Source organism: Xenopus tropicalis, chromosome 3 (genome assembly GCF_000004195.4).
Source record: "Xenopus tropicalis strain Nigerian chromosome 3, UCB_Xtro_10.0, whole genome shotgun sequence".
NCBI lineage: Eukaryota > Metazoa > Chordata > Amphibia > Anura > Pipidae > Xenopus > Xenopus tropicalis.
In genome coordinates, this window is record NC_030679.2 from 108498067 (window position 1) to 108520975 (window position 22909).

Consider the following 22909-nt stretch of genomic DNA (forward strand, 5'->3'; position numbering starts at 1 on the left):
TAGGAGTACGGCTGAATATTTCATCTTACATTTATCCAACAACAAAGGGGCTGCCAATCTGATCCATGCAAATACCGATGGCACTAAGGAGAGTCAGGTTCTTCAGCACCATGTTTTCCCCCATATACACCTGTCTAAAATAGGAAAGATTTCTAAAGTAACAGAAATATAATATACTAGCATAACTGGGATTTACCTTTACTGGGTACAGAAGCATGTAAAACATATTTGGTGTCTGCTTTATATAGAACAAAAATTTTTTAACCACTTATCCCCAAAGAGTGAACACCCCTTGCTCTATCCCTGGTAGAAAAAGGGCACAGTCACAAAGTTACTTTCATGCATGCAATCCTGCTAGCATATTCCACAGAGCTGTACAATCTTTATTAACCAAAACCTTATTACACCTATGGGATCTATTATCTAGGATACCTGGGCCCCAGTGGTTTACAGATATGGGATCTCCATACCTAAAAAAACAATTAAATATTAACTAAATCCAGTAGGATTGTTTTGCCACCTATATGGATTCATGCAGCCTAGTTACCATTAAGTACAGGGTACTGTTTAACATGACAAAGAAAAAGAAAATGATTTAAAAAATAAGATAGTTTTTCCTGTAAATTAGAGCTCTCTGAATATTGGGTTTTTTAATAAGGTATCCCATACCTGTAGAAGATTACTACTGCCATCTGTAGTAATGAATGGAGGGCACATAAGTCTGACTTTGCAAGCCTTTTCCCTAAAAACTGCGCATTGCCATAAATACTGAATAACCTTAATCTGGACAAACAGCATTTAACAGAATTTCCCTAAGTAAATTCCTGTATATAAACAAGAGAAGAGCTGCTTCCTCTTTGGTGATTTATATAACAAAAGAAGAGCAGCTTCCTGTTCTGAAGAACAGGAAGTAAAATAAAAGGAAATTGGCTTCAAAAGGAATATTTATTTCTCCTAAGAAAAGGCAAACACATTTTTTAAATGGCAACTGAAAACTTAGTAACAATGAAATAGACCACATGTACCCATGATACGAGGCTGCTGTAGGACAGTACACGTAGAGCAGCAGGCCAGCATGTACAGCAGCCGGCCACTAGCCAAATTAAATTACTGCCCTTTAAACTTTAAATCATATCTCACTGACATCCAGCTCCTAGAGATTGCCCCTCAAGTGTTGATGTAAATAGTGAATAAATAAAGGTTTTTCTTTTAATGGTTTGTGGGGTTTTTGGCTGGTATCAAATTGGCTCACTGACCAACAGTGCATTATGCAGCTGTGGGATTTTGTTAAGGCCTACTAGAGTATATTCTTGCTTTATCAGTGGTATGTTTCCAAGGAGAAAGAGAAACGATACATTTAAATACTTTGTAAATCACTTTCCACTGACTACAATGGGGCAGAAGAGCCATAATGTAGCACCCAGTTATTACTGGTATCTCACAGTTGGCCACAAATATTACATATGTACAGGGCCATGGGGGATAAAGAGCATTTCTGAAGGCAACCTGGAAATGACAAGTAAAAGCAGCAGCTCAAGCAAGTATTATAGCCCTGAACCAATCTGGTCAGGTGATAACCTAGGTTTGGGGAACATTTCATTCCAAGATACTCAGACATTCATAGCTCTGTTTTCATCCATAAAGCATCATAGCCCTAAGCGAGTGTATCCACCAGGATACCAGGACTCTAATGGGAACATTCACTAGTGCAAGTCAGTTTTGTATTTTCACAGAAATCCCTAGTAATCAAATAAACCAGCAACAATAAAAATGAAACTCCAAAAAAATAAAAAAAATCTGTATTATTATTTTAGCACTTTCTTAAATTTGTGTTTTGCAATAAAAATGTCTGCTTTGTGCAACAAGTGACAAAAAGACTTTTGTAAATGTTTTTGGTTTTTTTTCTTATTTGTCTTTAGTAAGACAAATGAAATGCTTCTAAAAAAAAAGCTTATGTTACTGTATCTGGCATACAGATACAGAAGGTTAATATATATTTTGATTTTAGACAATTCTGCAGTTATGTGGGCCTATGTAAGTGAGCAGTTGTGTGGGCCTATGTAAGTGAAACAAAGAACAGAGCACTTAAGGCTGTGTAGAGCTTACATTATGTGAATAATCTTTTCTCTGATTTTACCATACCTGTCTACATAGGATTACATGAGTAGAAGCTCGAGATTTTTTGCCTTTGACTTAGCACCCCTTGCTGAAGATATTCAGCCCAAGCCCACCCTTTCAGTAGGCAATACTATGCCACAGTCATGCCAAATTTAATTTAGTGGCTACAGTGCACGTCAGGGGACATTGGCATTCATCCCACACTGGCAAAGCCTGTTAAAACTACTCATCGGAACCAGGAAAGCCCACATCATGCTAAGCACCTACCGAATGATAAAGATTATGGGAGAAAATGGCAGTTTGAAAAGAGGAAGTCCACAGCATGTGGCTCTAAGGCAGCTTGTAAAGATCATAGCCATGTTTGTTCACACCCACAGCTCAGCTCTGAATGTCTCCAGTATGATCATTGCAACAATAGGATTTCAGAGAGTGATCACAGTGAAACGCCACTGGGATAAATGGGGGGGGGAATATATCTTGGAAATGTTTTGTAATAAATGTGTCTGGTACATATGTTTTTAAACCAAGTCAGAGGTAAAAAGCTGAAGACTGCAAAAAAGCTAACTACAACATCCAAGTTGTGTTAGTGAGGTCTCACGCAAATATTGCTCAGAAGTATTGTCCCTGAAGGCTGATTTATTAAACCAGTGAAAAAAAAGATTGGCACAGTTTTCAAAGGTTTTTGCTATTTTGTTCATTTGATCCCAAATTGCACCTGAGCAAGCAGATAGTGGGACATGGATATTTACTTCCAGGCCCTTCAACTGCATATGATACAGGGGCCCTGTACTAGGACACCCTAGTAAAGCTCCCTTGCTCCTTGTACATATTACAATTTATGGTCTGGTTGCAACCTGATAATTTCCACCATCGAAAAGTCACACCCACTGATTACTGTGGATCTATTTGCAGAAAAACTGTAACAATTTTAGCTTATATTAGAAAAGATGTCAGTGGATTCAAGTTCCTGTGAATCAATTATGGGTGAAGACACCCGGAGCTACTAGTAGCAGCTACTTTTTCATGGCTACTAAGCTCCACAAAATACCTTGCCATAGACAAAACTGAGAACTGCCTCTGCTAAAACACACACAGAGACAATTATCAGTAAATGATCAGCATTGTCTATTTTAGTAGCCATGACAAGTAGTTGCTCCATTTGTCTTCACCCTATACACGTGGCGATCTGACGATGTTTCGTACGACCATCGGTCGCACGAAACATCGTAAGATCCGCCACACACCATTCAGGGCTGAATCGGCAGGTAGAAACAATAGGATTTCTACCTCCTTCTGCCGATTCAGCTCTGAAGGGAGAATTTTGGTCAGGCGCCTTCTATGGCGCCCGATCAAAATTTTCAAACTGGTCCGATCGGCGAGTCGTCCGATATCAGCAGCTTCCTGCGATATCGGTCGACTCGCCGACATGCCATACACGCACCGATTATCGTACGAAACCTCGTTTGGTTTGGTGCGTGTATGGCCACCTTAAGGGTGATGGCAGACGCGGTGGGGCGACTTCGGGAAATCGCCGAAAAAGACTCGTGAGTCTTTTTCGGCGATTTGCGCGAAATCGCTCCGCCGCGTCTGCCATCCCGCCGGCGACTTACATGTTCGCCGGTGGGATGGCAGGGGGAAGGCAACTCGGGGAGATTAGTCACCCGCGAACAGGGAGTTTTGCCGCGGGCGACTAATCTCCCCGTGTGCCAGAGCCCTAAATGTTTGGTATATTCTTCTTCATAAGTAATTCTGAGTTTATCACAGGTCCATGTACAAATGTTGTAAAAGCAGGAATAGCTAATTAGTGGCCCTACAGTATAATTTCAGCAGATATCATGTGGATATTTCTGCTATATCCTGCTATATACTGGACAAGTAGCAGACCAAATAAAACACTTCTGAGCTGAGTTCAAAACTTCAGCAAAACAATCCCCAGCTGGAGGGCCCCAGATTCAACATCTCCAATCTGAAGCAGCTCCCAGCCACCAAGGGGAAACACACACATGGAGGCATCTTTTATTGTAACTATTCATCACTTCCATAATATGCATCTTTTCCTAGAAGTTTGTCTGCTACTTTGCACAACTTATCCATACATGCCAGCATATTTGGAAGGTGGCAGTAGACCCGAGAAACTGAATCATGAAAAAAGAACCATATTGGTTACATGACAGCTGAAAAAATTTTATTTCTAAATGTCACACCATCTGTAAATATATTGTTTTGAAAAACTGCTGAACATGTTGAAATTGGGCAGTTGAGTATGGTTGAGTGCAAGTGTTTTGGTCCTTACACCAAAAATTAGTGGGAAACAAAGTACTCAGCATTGCCACCATTCTGTTGTATGGCAATGGCAGAAAGTATGGGTAGAATCAAGTATGGGTGTGCCCTTTTGGAAGATTGTTGGTTGGACATGCAGTGACACAAGAGGAAAGAGAGGACTACACCCTAAAACTTACAATCTAGTTAGTAACTTACAGACAGAATTAAGATGGTCTATTTTTGGTTTTTTACAATAGATGAAATATGCACTGACATTTATCCAAACAAATCATTGGCATAATCCAAAAATATAGTTTAATGTGTGCATAAAACCTGCTTATATAACTGCAGTTATGTATGTAGTAGTGAATAGCCAACAGTTTGCTGATGCATTTTTCAAAGGAATACCAGGCATTGCTATTGCTGGATAGAGTGCCTTAGCCAAGGCAAGCATTATGGCAGCTCTCACTCAAATGTAAAAAAACGTTCTTCTGTGAAATTTAAAAATGTAGCAGGCCAAACAGACAGTATTAAAGTAATGCTGGCTCAGTCACTTAAGGGCAGCACTGATTTTGTTGCTTCAGCAGCCAAAATATAGACACAATACCTCACATAGAACTGAAAGTTGGGTTGCTGCTCTTTGCTGGTTTGGTGGTCTGTAAGAAATCATTTCTATATATTTTGGTGGATCTGTATATTTCAGCTGCTCTGAAAATACAGAAATTTCACCATAACAAAGTGTGACCCTAAGATATCAAGTCCCGGTTACTTTGAACCTCTTCCAATGGGGCGCAACATCTACTTTGACAGCACTTCTGGTGCATTAGGCCTACCAATTGTGCCTAATATTTCACAGTGTATCAAAGAGGAAAAACCAGCACTCTGGCATACGGAAGGATGCCAAGCTTCACATACTGTACATAAATCCAGTGTAAAGTATTTGCCATCTCACAGCAGAGGGCAAATAATTCTATTACTATGCTCATTATCCCACTGCTAGGCAATCCCATAATCACATGTATAGATTTGGAATGGTTTCAGACAGAGTGGGGAACAATTAGTTATTTACATCACCTACAATATTCATTCATAGGAACAGCTTGTTTTACAACCCTAAATACCTACAGGAATACTAAAACAAAATTGATGAACTAAACCTGATCCTATTACAGGTATGGGGCCCCTTATCCGGAAACCCGTTATCCAGAAAGTTCCAAATTACGAAAAGGCCATCTGCTGCAGACTCCATTATAAGCAAATAATTCAAATTTTTAAAAATAATTTCCTTTTTTTCTAATAATAAACCAGAACCTTGTACTTGATCCCAACTAAGATATAATGAATCCTTATTGGTGGCAAAACAAGCCTATTTGATTTATTTAATATTTAAGTGATTTTTAGCAGACTTAAGTTATGAAGATCCAAATTATGGAAAGACCCCTTATCCGGAAAACCCCAGGTCCCGAGCATTCTGGATAACAGGTCCCATACCTGTACTAGATACCACACCTGCCATTATTTTTGTGGAACCCCCATCACATGTGCAGAAATTGACAGCAAGCTCTAATTACAAAGAAATTGATAACATTTCCCTGAGGGAAGCCAGCAGCTTTTATTTCAGTCTCTTGTAGCAAATAAATCTCAGTATTTTAAGGGATCTTTTTTGCTCCCCAGCTTTAAAAACTACAATTCCCAGCACCCCCTTAATGTGAAAGCTGTGAGTTGACATTTAACGGCTGGAGAGTGGCTAAAGATAGAGCCCTGTGCATAAATTGTACTACTACAAGGGTGCACTGTCTGCCAAGCTGGGCTAGCCAGTATGAATGAGGTATGCCCACCCTCCCAGCTGTTTCTGAATTCTAATCCCAGAATGCATGATAACATCAGCAGCCAGGGAATGTGCATATATGATGATTAAGGGTCACAGGATAAACACTCATCCCAAAAACAGATGAAAGGGTGCTGTGTATTTTGACACTAACCTAATACAGGTATGGGATCTATAGTCCAGAAACCCATTACCCAGAAATTTCTCAAATATGGGGATGCCATTTTCCATAGAGTTCCATTTATGTGCTACCTTGTACTTCATGGTCACTAAAACTAGCATAACCTCCTGTTGGCAGCAACAAAATCCTAGTGGGTTTTTGTAATGTTTAAAATACAAAAGACCCCATATCAGGAAAACCTCAGGTCCCAAGCATTCCAGATAACCGATTTCATATCTGTAATATAATGAATAAGAATTTCTTTAACTAACCCTTGTGTGTGAGATAAATCCTGCTCATCGGCCTGCTGTGTTTGGAGTTGGTGACATTCACTGGCAGAATTACTACAAATATGTTGAATGAATATAATGTGTTTTCTCACCCACTGTTACTAAGCACAGCAGCAGAGGCCGTTTGTGGACAGCTCTTTTTTCACCCCATTTCATAATTTATATTAGTAATCCGAGTTTCAAAGCACAAGCTGGTAGGTAACAGGTTAATGGGTGAGTAAGCAAAAGAGGAGGGGCCAGGCAAAGTAGTGCTTTATTTATAGTTTACTGTTTAGTTGGGCAATTAGCCCATTCCATGCCAGCCACCTAACACAACACAAGTGAGAAACTGATTATACATTATTACTATGTGTAATAAAGTAACCCAGAGATAAACTGTCGCCCTCTAGCTGTTGTACTACAACTCCCAGAACCCACTGCCAGACAATTTGTAAGAGGGCTGCAGGATCAGTTATCATTTACACTGTGGAACAAATGCAGTGTAGCGTGTTCCCAGCAGCTGCAGTTGCACATAGTAGAAGTACAGAGATACATGTAGTTCCTCTGTAGATGGATAATTCCTCTCACCGTGCGCCACAGCTTTAGAACAAAATAGTTTCTTTAAGGCAAGGGCTACTGAGAATGGGGGTTCATGGGAAATATGAAACATGACCGCAAACCCCAATTCAGCAGATATTCTGCCGTGGGAAAGGTTCGCATCCCCGGGCAACCGAACGCTCAGTGACATTGACTTCGGTCTTGAGAGAATTATGCGCCAGTCAGAGGCAGGATAAAGTTTGTAACCATCCTAATGAAGCCGGAGGGTGGGGGAACTTCCAGTCAGAGAATGAATGCACACGGAATAGAGGCAGAAACACGTGCAGTAATGTTTGAGGGGGCAGCTCCCACCTTCACCTTTCTTAGGTTGTCTTTCCCTCCTTCTTATCTCCTTCTCTCCATTCTCCTCTCCCTACCCCCTCCAGACGCCATCTCTCTTCCCTCTATCTCTCTGTCACACAAGTGAATGTGGAAGTGAAAGAGAAGACTACATGTTAGCGACCGATACTCCCCCACCCCTGTGCAAGGCAATGGCCAGGTCCTTCTGCCGAAGCTTCCTAGGGGGTGTAGGTACCATCAATGGGGAATACAGGGGGGAACCTAAATACTCTGTGTTTGGAGTCTCTTTTGCCTAGGGATAGAAGGAAAGAAAAAGTGTTACTTACCCTGAAGGTGAAGTGCAGGAGGATCCAGGCTTCAGGTCAGGCAGGGGGTAGCAGGGTATTTTCCTGTTCCCAGGGTGGGGGAGCAGAGTAGAAGACAAACACTAGCCAGGCAGTTTCTGTTCTGCTGAGCTCTCTTATCTTTCTTTCTCTCCCTCTCTCAGCTCTTTCTGTCTTTCTTTAGCAGGAAGGAAGAAGGGAATGAGGCAGGGCTGACGTGAATGGATGCAAAACAGCTCCTCCTAACCCTGCTTTCTCTGTCTGCGAAAGAGAGAGAGAGAGAGACAGAGGGAAAGAACTGAAAGAGAGAGAGAAAAGCACCCACCCAGCAGCCCTCTATCTATCTTTTGTTTTCTCACTTCCTCCCCTCCTCCACCAAGTTTTCTTTCTCTCTAATCTAACCAAAGACTGGGGATTTTTTCCCTTTGAAACTCTTCTAGCCTCATTAAAAGCAGAAGCTTTTTTTCTATTCTCTCTGTTTTTCTTCCTCCTTTTCTCTTCCCTCTTTTTTAGTGTTTTGGTTGCAGCTTGTGTTTTAAAGGTCAGATCATTTTTCCAGCCTATTGCTATGTAAGATGTTAAATTCTGGTCGCTGTCATACAGAACTTATATGAGTCTGCTAGATACATTTCCTTTGCTGTGACAAGTGTAAGCTCAGGGCTGGCATAATCAGCATTTTGCAATCAAGGGCTATGACACACGGAGCTACTTGTTGCGACTACAAAATACCAGAAAATACCCTGCCATAGACAGTACTGCGAATTTTCTGGTAAAACACGTAAAAACAATTATTAGTATTGCCTATTTTTGGGCCACGACAAATAGCTGGTACAAGTAGCTTCGTTCGTCATTGCCCTAAGGGCTCTGGCACACGGGGAGATTAGTCTCCCGCAACAAATCTCCCTTGTCACAGGCGACTAATCTCCCTGAACTACCATCCCACCGGCGAACATGTAAGTCGCCGGTGGGATGGTACACGCTACGCAGGCGATTTTGGCAAATCGCCGAAGTTGCCTCGCAAGGGATTTTTGGCAATTTGCCAATATCGCGCCGCCGTGTGTGCCATCCCACCGGCGACTTACATTTTTGCCGGTGGGATTGCAACTGATGGCAACTCGGGGAGATTAGTCGCCCGCGAACAGGGAGGTTTGTCGCGGGTGACTTATCTCCCCGTGTGCCAGAGCCCTAAGGGTGAAGACACACTGGGCTACTAGTAGCAGCTACTTTTTCAAGGCTACTAAACTCCAGTAAACAGTAAGAATTGCCTCTGCTAAAACATACATAGAGATAATTATCAGTAAATAATCAACATTGTCTGTTTTAGTAGCCATGACAAGTACCTGCTACTAGTAGCTCCATGTGTCTTCACCATAAAGGGTTACCTAAGCACATAATCAGAGGCTGTTTTGCCCTTTTTCATTAATAATTCTGATAGAAAATAGGGTATTATTATCATTTGAATGATAATTGAAGATCTTGCAGATCTTATTTAATTTAACTATATAAACAATCTGTCTTTATGACTAAACAACAAATTTACAAGGTCCACTCTTTTAAAAGTCTATAAACCTGGTGATTGTTCTTTAATAGTAACCTAACTTTAACACTACATACCTACAGGCAGCTCAGAGGATATTACACTTATTCTGAAAATAGTCAAAACATTATTTTATGCATTTGGTGTTTGTCCCCATAGACCACATAAATCCGATGCCAAAGAATGTACCACACAGGAGCTACACCTCCATCTCCATGAGAATAATTTTGAATGGGTTACGATCTTGTTGAGACAAAGAGGCTACAACAGTCATACCTATCCTCATTAGATCAGTTCTTAAATAATCCAGAATCGTTTTGGGGGCAAAAAATGTAACACACAGCAACCACACCTCCATCTTCGTGGGACCAATAATTAAATGAGGTGCCATCTTTTTGGGGGAAAATAATGTACCACACAGCAGCCACACCTCCATCCCTATGAGACCAATTGTTGCATGAGGTGCTATCTTTTTTGGGTGGGAAGAATCTACCACACATCAGCCACAATTCCAGCCAATTAACATAGCTTGATGTAAATGACAACAGATAACCTTTGGGTGTTTGCAATTTTTCTGGTGGTATCTGCTGCTCATTTCCCTTCATTGTTGCTCTTGGGATGTGTAAAGTATATGGCTAATAGAAGTCACTATAGCTAGAGAATTTACCGTACTAAGAAAAGCACTGCACATGGGCAGCAATAGGAAGTAATATATAGAAATTCACTGTATGAAAATCCTATTACTCCAACATCCCCAAATACCAAAGGCTAAATATAGAATGCTTCATGATAAAACAGTGTAGTGTCATATATGTGTCATAGTTCCCACACACCTAGACATTTGTTTGTTTATGCTTTTTTTAGTTGTACAAAGCAACATTCATTTCTTTGCACTCTTTCATTACCACTATTAATTGCCCTACCACCTTATAAACACCTACATAAGAAATGAGAAGAGTTAAATAAATATACATATATTATTTTTAGCTATAGTATAACTATAAATCTCAGACTCACTGACTGTGATCCTAGGATTCAGTAACTTTATTGCAGATTTCTGCAACGGATTTATGAAACATTGGAAAATGAGTAGTGATCTCTAGATGCCCTTATTATCCTTTATAGGAATCACATGCAAAGGTCAGTGTGGGGAAGTGTGTTTTCAAGTAAGTTTCTTATAAGTTGTATATAAACACTATTTTGCCTCTGTGTGAATGAAGAGTTCTATGATAAGGAAACTCTGAAAAATAGAAACACAAATATATTTGGTAACAAATCTGACTTTGAAATAGGTCCATTTTGTTTGATTACAAGTCCCTAACTGTAGTAGCCCTAGATAATTTTAACTGCATTGCCATGTCTCCAAGAAACAAGAGATGAAACCGCAGCAATATATTCATATCAAGCATTTCAGATAAAAATATATATTTTTAGCTATTCAGACCGTTGATTATACCCTTGAAGCAATTTTAATACACAAATTCATATTCATCTCATCAAAACATTCAAACATATTTTCATTTACTTATAATGTGCCAAGTTTTTCCTGTCATACACAATATGTGGTAAACTTCCTCTGAAAGCTTGTGCAAATTCTCTCTTATAAGGGCTATGGCACACTGAGTATTTTGATCACCCCTACTTGTGGTTATTGTTGCTAACTGGCAAGCATTCAAGTTCTAACAGTGAGTGCCAAGCAACCTGTGGTTCCTTTGATTCAAGTTTATGGGGAGTGATTCGGGTGGCCAGGGTTTTGATCACCACCAAGTCACAACAATCTAAACGCTAGATGTGCCATAGTCGTAACAGTAATTAATAACATCTGGCTACCTAGGTTGTTGGTAGACTACAACTCGTTTGCTGTAGTTCAGCAGTGGAACCTCACCAAAATGTATCATTATTTATTAAAACAGTGCTAGCAAATAAAGCAGGGCTCTATGACTGTTTATAACAAACAGGGGGTCTTACAATACTTTAACAAACAAGGGTTACAGAATAAAAAGAGGACTGGAGGGTCCTGCTTACATAAGATTACAAGGCACCTTTAAGATGGGATTCCAGGAGTATCAAGTAGAGATACCCAAGTAAAGATCCACGCTGCTCCAAACAGTGCTATAGTTTGGAAACCAGTGTAAAAGGTTTGGTATGTCATAATTAATAGATTTTATATTGTATGTGCCTTTTACAGCAGGCTGTGTGAGGCAACCTTCAGTTTTCTACTTACATTCTGGTCTGAAAACTAATGAGTTCTAGGAAGACATGAATGTACTCACTATTATCTCTACTCGCACTGCAAAAGAATCATGAAAAATTCAGCCTGCAGCCATAGATTTGTATCTAATGATCTATCATCTACGTTGCACCAGTTGCTTCTATATATCAAAAGTATTTTGTTACATTCGCAAAAACAAAATATGTTTGTATAAAGTAACTAAAGTGTTATATGTCGTTCATTGGCAAAAGCAGTTTCCTTTGTGATTGTCACTTTCAGTTCTTCAGTGTTCTTACTAAAAAATGCACAGTGGTAAATGAATTTATTAAAAATGCACCCCCCCCCCCCATTTATTATGAATATGAATAGAAAATGCCATACTTTGGCTGTGAAAGATTTTATTTTAGCAATATCAATTTTTGATCACTAGGGGTGCTGTTTTACTGCTTTAATGTTTAATGTGTAAATTCAGAGATGCAATTTTCTATGCTTATGTTACATTTGCATATACTTAAAGGTGTCGTTATTTTCATTGTTCACATAGCTTCAACATATTCTGCAGTTCTTTATAGAGTCTATACATCATTCATATCAGTCCCTTCCCCAGGGGAGCTTGCAAACTAAGGTCCCTATCACATTCACACACATTATGGTCAGTTTATTAAGGCACCAGTTAACCTGCTTGTATGTTTTTGAAGTGTGGGAGAAAACCCGTGCAAGCATAGGGAGCACATATATACTCCTTGCAGATAATGCCATGACTGAATCAGGCCTTGGACCCCAGTGTTTCAAGGCAGCAGTGCTAACTGTTTTTTTGGAGTTCTTGAATAATTTACATATTTATTTGCAGCTTGTCCATTTGGAATTGCAAAGCCTATACTGTTTCTTTGTTCCTATTTACACTAATTGCAAGGCACCAGTGTGGACATCAGAATGAAAAATGAACAGGAGAGGGCCTCCACGAAAAGATAAGCAATAAAAGGTAATAATTACAATAAAAAGGTAGCCTTACAGGAAATAGGTTTATTGGTTGAGGGGCTGAATGAGAAAAAAACAATGTTGCAGCAGACTGAGCATAAGCTTACAACAACATACCATGGGGACAAATAAGGGGTGTATCAAGGGAAAGCAGGAAACTAATCTGGCCACCTGGTGGGAAAGTGACACGGCAGAGAGGTATATGCAATTTGTTGCTCTACATTAGTAGCTTAATATGTACATAGATTCCGAAGCTCTAAACCAAAAGGCAGGGCTAATTAAATTGCAGTCCTCTGATTCTTTATTTAGCGTGCAGCACCCTCAGTCAGGTGGTTAAAAAAAACAAAGAAACAAATAGCAACCATAGTTACACTACAGGCCCTAAGGGAAGTGAAACCCCTAGGTGAAGTTGGGGAAAGGAACCCTGTGAAGGAGATGTAGAGTAACAATAGTACATCCTGTAGCGGCAGCCTCTTAGGAGTGGGAGGAGATAGACAGGGTAGCTAGAAAGAGCAGTCTTGTGGTCCACCAAGGAGATCTAATGTGGGGTAAACTCACTAGTTTAGGGACTTAAATGGTTAGGGAATTCTGCATATAAATCCTTGGATCACCCTTGCGGCAGCCTGAGACACTGTAAGTAAACTCAGATCTGGTAATCAAGGCAAGAAGTTCTTGTCCCAGTTCCTTATTGCTACTTCCATTACTCGCCCACCTCCACATGCTCACTAAAACAGCCCCACCTTCTGTTCGCTAAGTGAGAGTTACAGTCCAACCTTCTCTGAATCCTTCGTCCACCTATTGCAAGAGAGAGGGTAATGTATGTATGTATATCAATGTAAACCAGTTCTGCCTGAGAGCAGCTATATTAAGGAATGCCTGTCTTGGCAGCATAGCCAAGACAGGCATAAAACATGTTGTATGTATCTAATCTATTTAGAATTTATATAGAGCATGTTTTATACCTTTTCCTTTTAATACATGGGTAATACTTTGGATAAAGTAAAATTAATATTTATTTTTAATGTAGGTTCATATTTGTATTTTTTATAAGTATGGACTATATTGCTTTTATACAGTTCACTGGGTTTTGGGGTAACTTCTTATATCAGGGATCTCTAGAGTGCAGCTATATAACTATAGGCAACTTTTGATTCCTAGAACTATCACCCATCAGAGGGTGCTGGAACACTGAAGGTTGCACACTTTTTTTTATTGCTGTCGGTATAAATGTTTGGCTAGCTAATTAATCATAATATGTTCTTCCAGCAGTGAAATAGACTGTCAGAGAATGCTGGGAGCTGCAGTTTAGCAACAGCTGAGGCACTGCAGGTTGGACACCTTGTTCTTGCAGTTTCATAAATGTATTTGCATTACATAAATCCTTCTAATAGTGAGTAATATCATAGCTGTAACTTTATATTGTTTGTGCTAATTATCTCAAATGTAAGTGACAGCCAATGATAATAATATGCTGAATAACTAATGAAGATAATACCAACTAGATTTATTGTATATTAAGATATATGATATTGCAAGGGATGCTTTAATAAACTGAAAATACATGTTCCTTTAGCATCTCACTTCCTGCTTCCCCTGATGGTAATGGCTAACAGCTTCCTGGAGCCGCAGTAAAGTATACTTCCTCTCCCAAATAAGGAGAATTCCAAAAATAAACAAAATACATTTTATATAAAATAAGAGGACTTGTATGCTAAAACATAAGGGTAATACAATCTGTTTTAAGTAAACTTCCTCCCTGCCTGAGCAGCAGATAAAAGATGGATGGTGCGATGGCATGGGAGGAAAAGGATACAGATATCATGTTTCCGTATAGACACTGGCACCAATGTAGCTATTGTGAAAAGAATTTAAAGGATAGGTAAGTCTTTAAAATAAATGATTGTAATATTGATGAGAATGCTATTCTAAGCACTTTTTCATTGTTTTTCCCCCAAGTTTTGAAAATATTAAGGGATATATGTACAGTTAATAGAAATGAATTTTCTTACAACAGCACCATGTGCCAGTCAGTTTCTGACAGTGATCCAGGAGAGGAAATTGTCAGGAGCAAGAAAAGGGCTGGTTCTTCTGGTTAGGAAAAATATTAGACACCTCAGATCATTTTTTCATGTCTTTGCAAAGAACATTTGGAATCTAACATTACTTATGTTATGAACGGCTTATTTTTTTCATGTTAAGAAATATTTTTAAAAATGTTTTTTTTTTAAATTGTATTGTTGTCTATGGTGGTGTAAAAAAAGTTTGCTGAATTTGCCCCTAGAATTCATTTTACCACTGTTGTTTTATTTGTTACCTTGTAAATTTAAAAGAGGAATATTAAGGGAGAACTAAAGCCCAATTAAAGAAGTAGGCAGAAATGTTGTACATTTTGTTTTGGGCTCTGTACCAGCCCAGGGCAACCACAGCCCTTAGCAGGGAAGATCTGTGCCTCTGTATATGCCCCAGTAGCCCCCCATCTTCTCTGCTGATTCACTGAACATGCTCTGTGCTGCTGTCACTTACTGAGCTTAGGGACCCACTGTATATATACTGTGTATATAGAATATAAATGTAACAGTATAAGGCTGATTAGTAATACATTCAGATTCACATTACATGACAGATCTGAAACCAGTGCAATTCGCATCAGAATTGAATAATCAGCCCTGTAGCATCAGCTTATATGACAGACAAATCTCATTTTCTGCTTGATAATTTGCAACAATCCCTATGCTTAGCTTCTCAACAGCTGCCCAGGGCACAGTGAGCATGTGTATTGTCCTGGACAGTTCTAACAGAATCCAAAATGTATAGCAACTGAGACAACTGTAAAGACCTATATTAAAATTTAAGCCAGTGCAGTCTGTTTATTATATAAAATATATATAATTTTAGGGTTTAGTTCTCCTTTAAAGGAGAAGGAAAGGTAAAAATTAAGTAAGCTTTATCAGAAAGGTCTATGTAAATACAGCGATAAGCACATACAGAAAAGCTGCACTGAGTCCACTATCAAAAGAAACAGAGGATTTATTGTCTTCTTTTGTGTATACATGTATTTTGGTATCTGACTTCCTCTCTCAGGAAAATCCTTCATTCCTGGGGCTGGAGTCTCTCCCTTCTCCTGCTTCCCCCTCCCATCAGAATGTGTGAGCTATGCTACCAACGGCTAGAGCTACAGCAGTAAGCTAAGGAGACCAAGCTAAAATAGCAGCTGCTATCTTAAACAAACGGAGAGAGAGCTTCTATGGCTCTTCTGTGGTAAAGCTTTCTGTAAATATAGCATTCTAGCTTGCACTAATGTGGCTAATCTATTGGCAGTAAATTGCCAAAATGACGTTCCCTCTCCTTTAAGTGAACCTTGGGTTTCCTTAAAATAGGGCTCCCCAGGGAATATGGCATGCCATAGCAAATTTTGTCCATACTCAGCTCTGACCAACCCTACTGTGCAACTTTAACTATATTTAATTAGTGGTTGACGTGGCTCATAAAAAGAAGAGGGACAGAATATGCACAGCACTTATTTTAGCCATGCTGACCAATTTTAGCCGACCCACTTCCTAAACCTGCCAGTCCCTTCTCAAGCTGTTAGTTATAGCTTCTAATGCTAACAGACTACTGTTGCACAAGCATGGCAGTCCCCTCATAGAGGAACATTAACTTTTTACAGGTAATTTAAAAGCCTTAAATACTTTTAAGGCAAAATTATAAAGAGCATGAAAAGTCAATGTTATGATATATGAAAAAAAAAAGGTTGGATTTCTGTGTCTGTATATCTTTAAGGTAATGTCAAAGCAATATTGAGCGCTGTCAACATTTTATTATGCCACACCCACTTTTAAAGGCCACTTCCATTCTAACATAGACCACTCCCACTTTTGAATCCACTACATACAATTTACTACAGTAGGACCCCGAATTTACGTCCCCGGATTTAACGTTTTCCCACCTTTTCCACCATTTTGTTGTGGTCCCATTAATTTGTATGCATTCCTATGGGCTCTCTTCCCGGGATTTACTTTTGTATTTCCCGCATTTTACATTGTTTTAAACATTCCTCTCCGTAGCAAATCGCTTCATTTTAAGCTGAAAAGGGCGCTTACTTTAGGAAGTAAAGTTTCCCCATATCTTGCGATCGCAGGCACCATCTTGGGAAGGCCAGCATCACCACTATCGCCTCACTTGAGCCACACTCAAATGTAAAAAGAGAAGGAAAGTAACACCAACATAAGAAACGATCTGAGGGCACCAAATATGATTGGATATTTGGTAGCCCCTATGTGGACTGGCAGCCTACAGGAGACTCTGTTTGCCAGTACACCTGGGAGCAACATGTTGCTCATGAGCCACTGGTTGGGGATCACTGGTCTGGACAGTGTTGTGTTAGGGTTATTTATATGGGTCCCTGCAGACACAGCCTTCAAGGAGTGACAGTCTATGAAGAGACTAAGCAATCTAAAATCAAGATGACAAGGGACAGACCCCCAGCTCTTAGCATGCAGAACTTTGAGGAAGATGTCCTGATGTGATTGTGTATGCAAGGGAACAGAAGGGAAATTTTAGCCGTGTATGTTAAAATGTTAGAAACTTTTTTTTATTAATCTGTATTTTCTTCTGCTGGACTCTAACGTTGTCAGAATCAATTCAGTCCACTACATTAGCTAAATATTGTCTTAAATGCTCTTCATGACATTGCAACATATTATGCCTAAATTGTTATATGGCGGTAGGAGGAAAATTCTCAGCATTCATTTTTTTTTAATAAAAATCTAAAATTATTTTTTACTTTTCATCTTTTGGTGGTGTTAAGTTGTTGTTGAAGAGGGCAGGCCCACAAGTTAGGGTTTCCTCCACCTCAGATGATAAACATGGACATCCTGTGTACACATAAGTAGACCAAAGGCACTTTAGTTTAGGTAGATATTGGGATCTTCCAAAACTGAGGAGGATTGTTGTTTTGAATATCACAGAAATATAGAATTCATTAATCCTTGTTCTTCTTACTTAAAGACTCTGCTATGGGGACCATTTAGGATTACATTTTATCAGTGCTTTTTTAGGACACACAGGGTAAGTAAATTTGCTTACAATATTTTGCCATTGTTTGTCTTTTTTGCAAGCCCCTATCATGTTTATCTAAAATTCAGACTCTTGAAATAGATTTTTTTAAACTATAATCTTAGTATGTTCCCTTTTAAGGTTCAAACTGCACAGTGTTCCTGAATTTACTGTAACATATAAACATTTTATCTCTCTCATCGCTCTCTATTCCATTAATCTCTCACTCCATCTCTTTTATTAACCTATTTTAAAATAAAATATTCTTGCCAAAATTGATTTTTATTTTCCAAGACTCACCTCATCTGTACACATTTCTTATCCTTTTCTAATCCAACTCTTTAAATTAACCATTTCTAACCTGTACCAATTTCCTCCCATCATGGTTTGAATTCTAATATTCAAACAAATTAAATATAGGTTATTCTGAGGACCAGCAAGAAGAATCCACTTCCCAATTCAGTTGCAGCTGCCATTGTGGGGTCCACCTCATTACCGTCTGCCCAGTATCAGCCTATCCTGGGCATTGAGGAGTCGACCCCACATTACCTTGGTCCTTGCCAACATGTAAGCAAGAGGAGTATGTGCAAGTGACCTTCCAAATTGGGTTCATGCCAAATATGGCAGTAAGCTCTGTCAATAACTGAATAACAGAACTCAGAGGAGCACACACATGTGGCCTTCCAAAGCATGCTGAAGGACAACCAGCAAGGACGTTTGTATCCAGCAATGGAACGCCCCATTGTAGTTTACCACAGAAAGCTCAGTGTTGCAGAGTAGACAGATGCAAAAAGTCAAGAGATCCCATAGTCCTACCTGCAGCTGCCCAACTCAAGTGGGTCCTTCAGGGGTGCAGTGGAGGGGCCATGTGTCCATAGGGTTATGGCTAAGCCTTATCTCATCTGTGTCATTCTGTTCCCTACCTACACAATTCAGGGTACTATATTCTCAATTCCAACCTGAATTAAACAAATCAATCGGTTGAAGGAAATACATTTCTAAGGTCAGCATGCAGGCAGAGGTAAAGGTGCACACACATTACATCAGCTTGCATTGACTTCTGCAGGGAGTATTCTGTAATATATGTTAACTTCACACACAGACATGTTCTAATGTAAATAAATAGTTAAAAATTGTGCTGCAAACTAGCATTATATCAGTGTGTATGGAAACTGTAAAAAGAAAAGCCTGACTGGAGTGTCACATAATAAGTCAGCCACTGGCGAAAGGCTGTAAAAGGCTAGGTGCCTTCTGGCCAAATATTTAAACCTCCTACAGAAACACAAAAGACACTTTTTTGTCAGTGTCTGTTAACTGCAAATATAGTATCTCACTGCAAAGTGCTTTTCTTTCTCCCCCAAAGAGCAAGTTAACCTTACAACCCACTATATTATTATCTGTTTTATGCTTATACCTTATTACAACTGGACCTTGTATAATGTAATTAATCTATCTTGCTATGCCTTATGGTTACATTAGGAATCTCCAGTTTTATTAAGCCTGGCAGTAGTCAAGTACCTGAGGGCATCTCCTAAAGAAAAAGGTGGGTACTCATTGACAGAAGAGTGTGCTGAGATTACATTTGCACACTTTTCCTTAGAGAATATTCTCTTCTTTCAAACAAAAAATAAGGATGTAAAAATGTATTCGCTTTATGCTGCTTTATTTGAATTGTTCAATAATTCACATTTATTCAAAAAGTAATAAAAGTATTGTTTGTGTAATATGAACTATTCAGGCATTACAGAAATCTTTTTCAGTTGCAGCCTTCATATTCTAGCCAGTTAGGAATGTTTTGTGTGTAGGAATCCTCATGATGATTTTACAGCTAAAGAACAAAGAAAATGTAGGCATTCTAAAAACTAGGAGATGTTATAGATGTTACAAGGCTAAATGACTTGACGTAACAAACTGTTAGCAAAATACCAAAAAGTATGTTTGTGAGCTTTAGGCAGAGGCATGGAAAGCCGAACCTACACAAGTCTACTGGGTATCCAAGAATCTTTCAAACTAGAAATTTTTCCAAGCCTAGAAATATACCTACAGAACCCTGTTCCTGTACTTCCTGTGTTGCAGATAGGCCTGTGGCATGTGTAACACTCCCAAATCAGTATAAGATGCACATTGTTGACCATCTGAAAGAAGAATAAAAGCAATACTAGTAAAACTCCTAATATAGATTTAACTATAATGCAGAAGTCTGTTCTTCCTGTGCTGAGGATGCGACTACACACCCAAGAGTATGGTATTGTGGACATATTTGGCTTTCTTGCACAAGAAGAAGATATACGGACAGGGAACTCTCGGGACAATAGAATAACTGTAGGGAAAGGAAAAAACTGTAAAGTGATTGGAGATTCCTGAGATAATGGGCTTTAAAAAATTGTAGGGGGGAGTAAAGAAGATTCCTTAACTGAGGATATTGCTGTGGTCATATCTGACACATCCAAATCAACAGAGAATGGTCTTGTGGGCATATGTGGCCTTTTTACACAGTAGGAATATATAGAGACGGAAGTTTAGAGATAGAGGAATAGCTATAGACACAGCTCATTTATTTCTGCAAGTGTAGTTGTGGGTCCCACAATATCCCCGCAGTCATTTGCACATAAAATCACTTTCATTAAATGTACTTTTGTCAAAATGTGCTCCATGCAAATCCATATGGTTGCACTCGGCACCACCCAGCCTTTCCTGCCCATTGTCGAACTGGCCCACCAAGATACCAGGAAAACTCCCGGTGGGCCCAGGTGTCAGTGGGCCCTCTTGCTTCTAACTATTTGGCCAGTTGCATGGTCATTCCCTATTTCTGTATGGGAAAAAGTGTTGGAAGGATAGAGAAAGAGACTTGGATAATAAAGAGGTTGAGGGAGGAGAGGTTGGTTTGCTGGTGGGCCCCTGGCATCTTAGTCCGACACTGTTCCTGCCTTCTGTTCTGAATCAGCCATTGCTATCCCTACTGGCGCAGGAGAGCTACTTCAACCTCCACTGCCACTAGGCGCAGCACACTTGCAGGGGCGCAGATGTCACTCACACAGGTAAAACCTAAAATGATGCTAGATGTATTTGTGTCCAATGTGTGACAACTGTATAGCCAATTAGGCTAGTGCCACACGGAGCTGATTCTCGGCCTGCAGTTTTACCCTGGTGAACAGGGTCAGTGACTGATGGATGCCATCTATAACATATCTGCCTTTCCAATAATGCATGATAACATAACACTAAACTTGTAAAGCTTTTAAAATAGATAAATGGCAAGGTCACTTGGCCCTTACTGGTGATGAAGTTGGAACCAAGGCATAAGCAGAGCCAAAGTAAGCTAAAATAGTCCAACACGCAAAATCAAAGGGATTAAGAGATGCGGAATAAAGATTATTCAAATATAGTTAAGTATATGTAAAGACCATAGATTAATTAGAGCTATTTACTAAGTTTTTATGAAGCGTCAGTCCCACCTAATGAATGTACTAAACTGAATTAAAGTCAGGTAGATAATGTGATATATTTAGATTTTGCTAAAGGCTTTGATAACATTTCACATAAAGGACTAGTGTATAAAATTAGGGCAGTAGGACAGATTGGGTGATACGGTTTTCCTTCAGCAGAAAACTGGCTGCATAACAGAGAGTTATTAGAAATGAACATATCCTCACTGTGCTAAATTTGTACATTCCAACTTTGCTACATTTATTTAGAGATCAGTACTGGGCCTAGTTATTTTCAGTCTTTTCATAAATGACATTGTGGATGAGCTAAAACAAAGGTTGTGCAGCATTATGGGCCTGCTTTTGTGGACCAACATTTGGTTAAATGAGGGGTTCACCTTTGAGTTTAAAAAAAAAAAAAAGGCACATAATTCAAAAACTATAAAAAATAAATAATGAAGACCAGTTGAAATGTTGCTTAGAACTGGTCATTCTATAACATACTAAAAATTAACTTAAAGGTGAGCTCTTACAACCCATCAGAACATTTTAAAGGACATTTAAAAGGAGATTAGAATTAATTTGCCAAAATGCGCTGTACTCTCCTTTTAATAAATTGCAGATGTTGTGGCAATTTTTATATTTAGTGAATATATGTCAAATTTACCCATTGGTCCTCTAGTAATAATGCCCCCAGGTTTAATAGTAGTAGTACTTGTTAGTTATGATCATGGTTAATTGATAAGGAATTTAATTTTTGAACAGAAAACATTAAACCATATTTACTAAGCAACTATGCAACACAGTAGATGCTGGGGAAAGAAAAACATATAGGAAATAATATATATATATTTTTTTAAATAAATACTGAAACTGTTAATGCCCCTATACCTCTTGGGCCTTCCAGCAGTTACAGGGTTTGCTTCCCCTACAGTCACAGCCCTGACTCACATGCTACAAGCTTTGTGGAGACTAAAATTCTAATACACACAACATGTAGAAGCCTATTTATCAAAATTCGTATATATGTGTAAATTTTGTACTTCGAATAACCTTAAAATATTTATAACACGAATGTTACCTTATTTATTAAAAAAATGTGAGTGAATAAAACCATTTAAAAAATTGTAACGTTCACATTATTTAATATTCAAGGTGTTTGGTTTTATAAATAAATAACGAAAATTTGCACTTTAAAGCATTATTTATATCCATGATTATTAGCACAAAAAACATGAATTGTTACAAAATATGAATGTTAATATATATCGCCCCTAGTAGTTTGTAATAGCTAGAATATGGGAACCACTATTTACAGGAAAGCGTTAACTATATTTGTTAGTTTATGTATAGTTTCTATATATTTAAATCTAGGCCCAGATACAGAGATCTTATTCCAGATATAAAGATTGCAGCTTCATACTGTTTAGTATAACAGCACACGCTGCCTATACATCCTCCCTTCCACTTACTCATTTAGGTTATCATGCAAGTCTCAGATTTATGATTCAGTGCATCACTATCCATGAAAGCTCCAGTGCACAAGGCACTCTGAGGGATTCTGTAACAGCCATTTGAATACATAATTTGTAAGACAGCCTATCTTCAAACAGAAAAAACGGATATAAATGTTTTTGTAGGAAAATGGGCAAGTTTATTAAATCGGAAGTATATTTTCAAACTAAAACAAAGTCAAGTCATAAATTGAAATTAATATTCTTCTTTAGACTTCATTGTGCATTTTTTAATTTTGTTGATACTGACAAATAAATGTTACAAAACTCCTCCCCCACTACTGTACTGCTAATAAATAGCTAGGCATGGAATCTTGATGAATGTTAGCAG

General features: G+C 38.8%; 1 protein-coding gene and 1 long non-coding RNA gene across 4 annotated transcripts in view; one reads left to right on the forward strand and one right to left on the reverse strand.

Moving 5' to 3' along the window:
• The window catches only part of znf710 (zinc finger protein 710), a 66010-nt gene that overhangs the window by 36428 nt on the left and 6673 nt on the right, over positions 1-22909 (reverse strand). Inside the window, exon 1 of one of the 2 annotated variants that reach the window (XM_002932238.5) lies at positions 7861-8223. The exons of the other annotated variant lie outside the window; for it this stretch is intronic. The gene's annotated coding sequence lies outside the window, so the exon portion shown is untranslated. Of the gene's footprint in view, positions 1-7860; positions 8224-22909 lie in introns of those variants that run through there. 2 annotated transcript variants of the gene reach the window in all.
• On the forward strand, positions 12987-19417 carry LOC116409775. 2 transcript variants are annotated; one of them, XR_004222049.1, is made up of 3 exons: positions 12987-13217; positions 17592-17651; positions 18060-19417. It is a non-coding gene; the product is annotated as an uncharacterized LOC116409775 (long non-coding RNA). The 2 variants fall into 2 exon arrangements; XR_004222048.1 differs by lacking the exon at positions 12987-13217 and adding an exon at positions 13862-13913.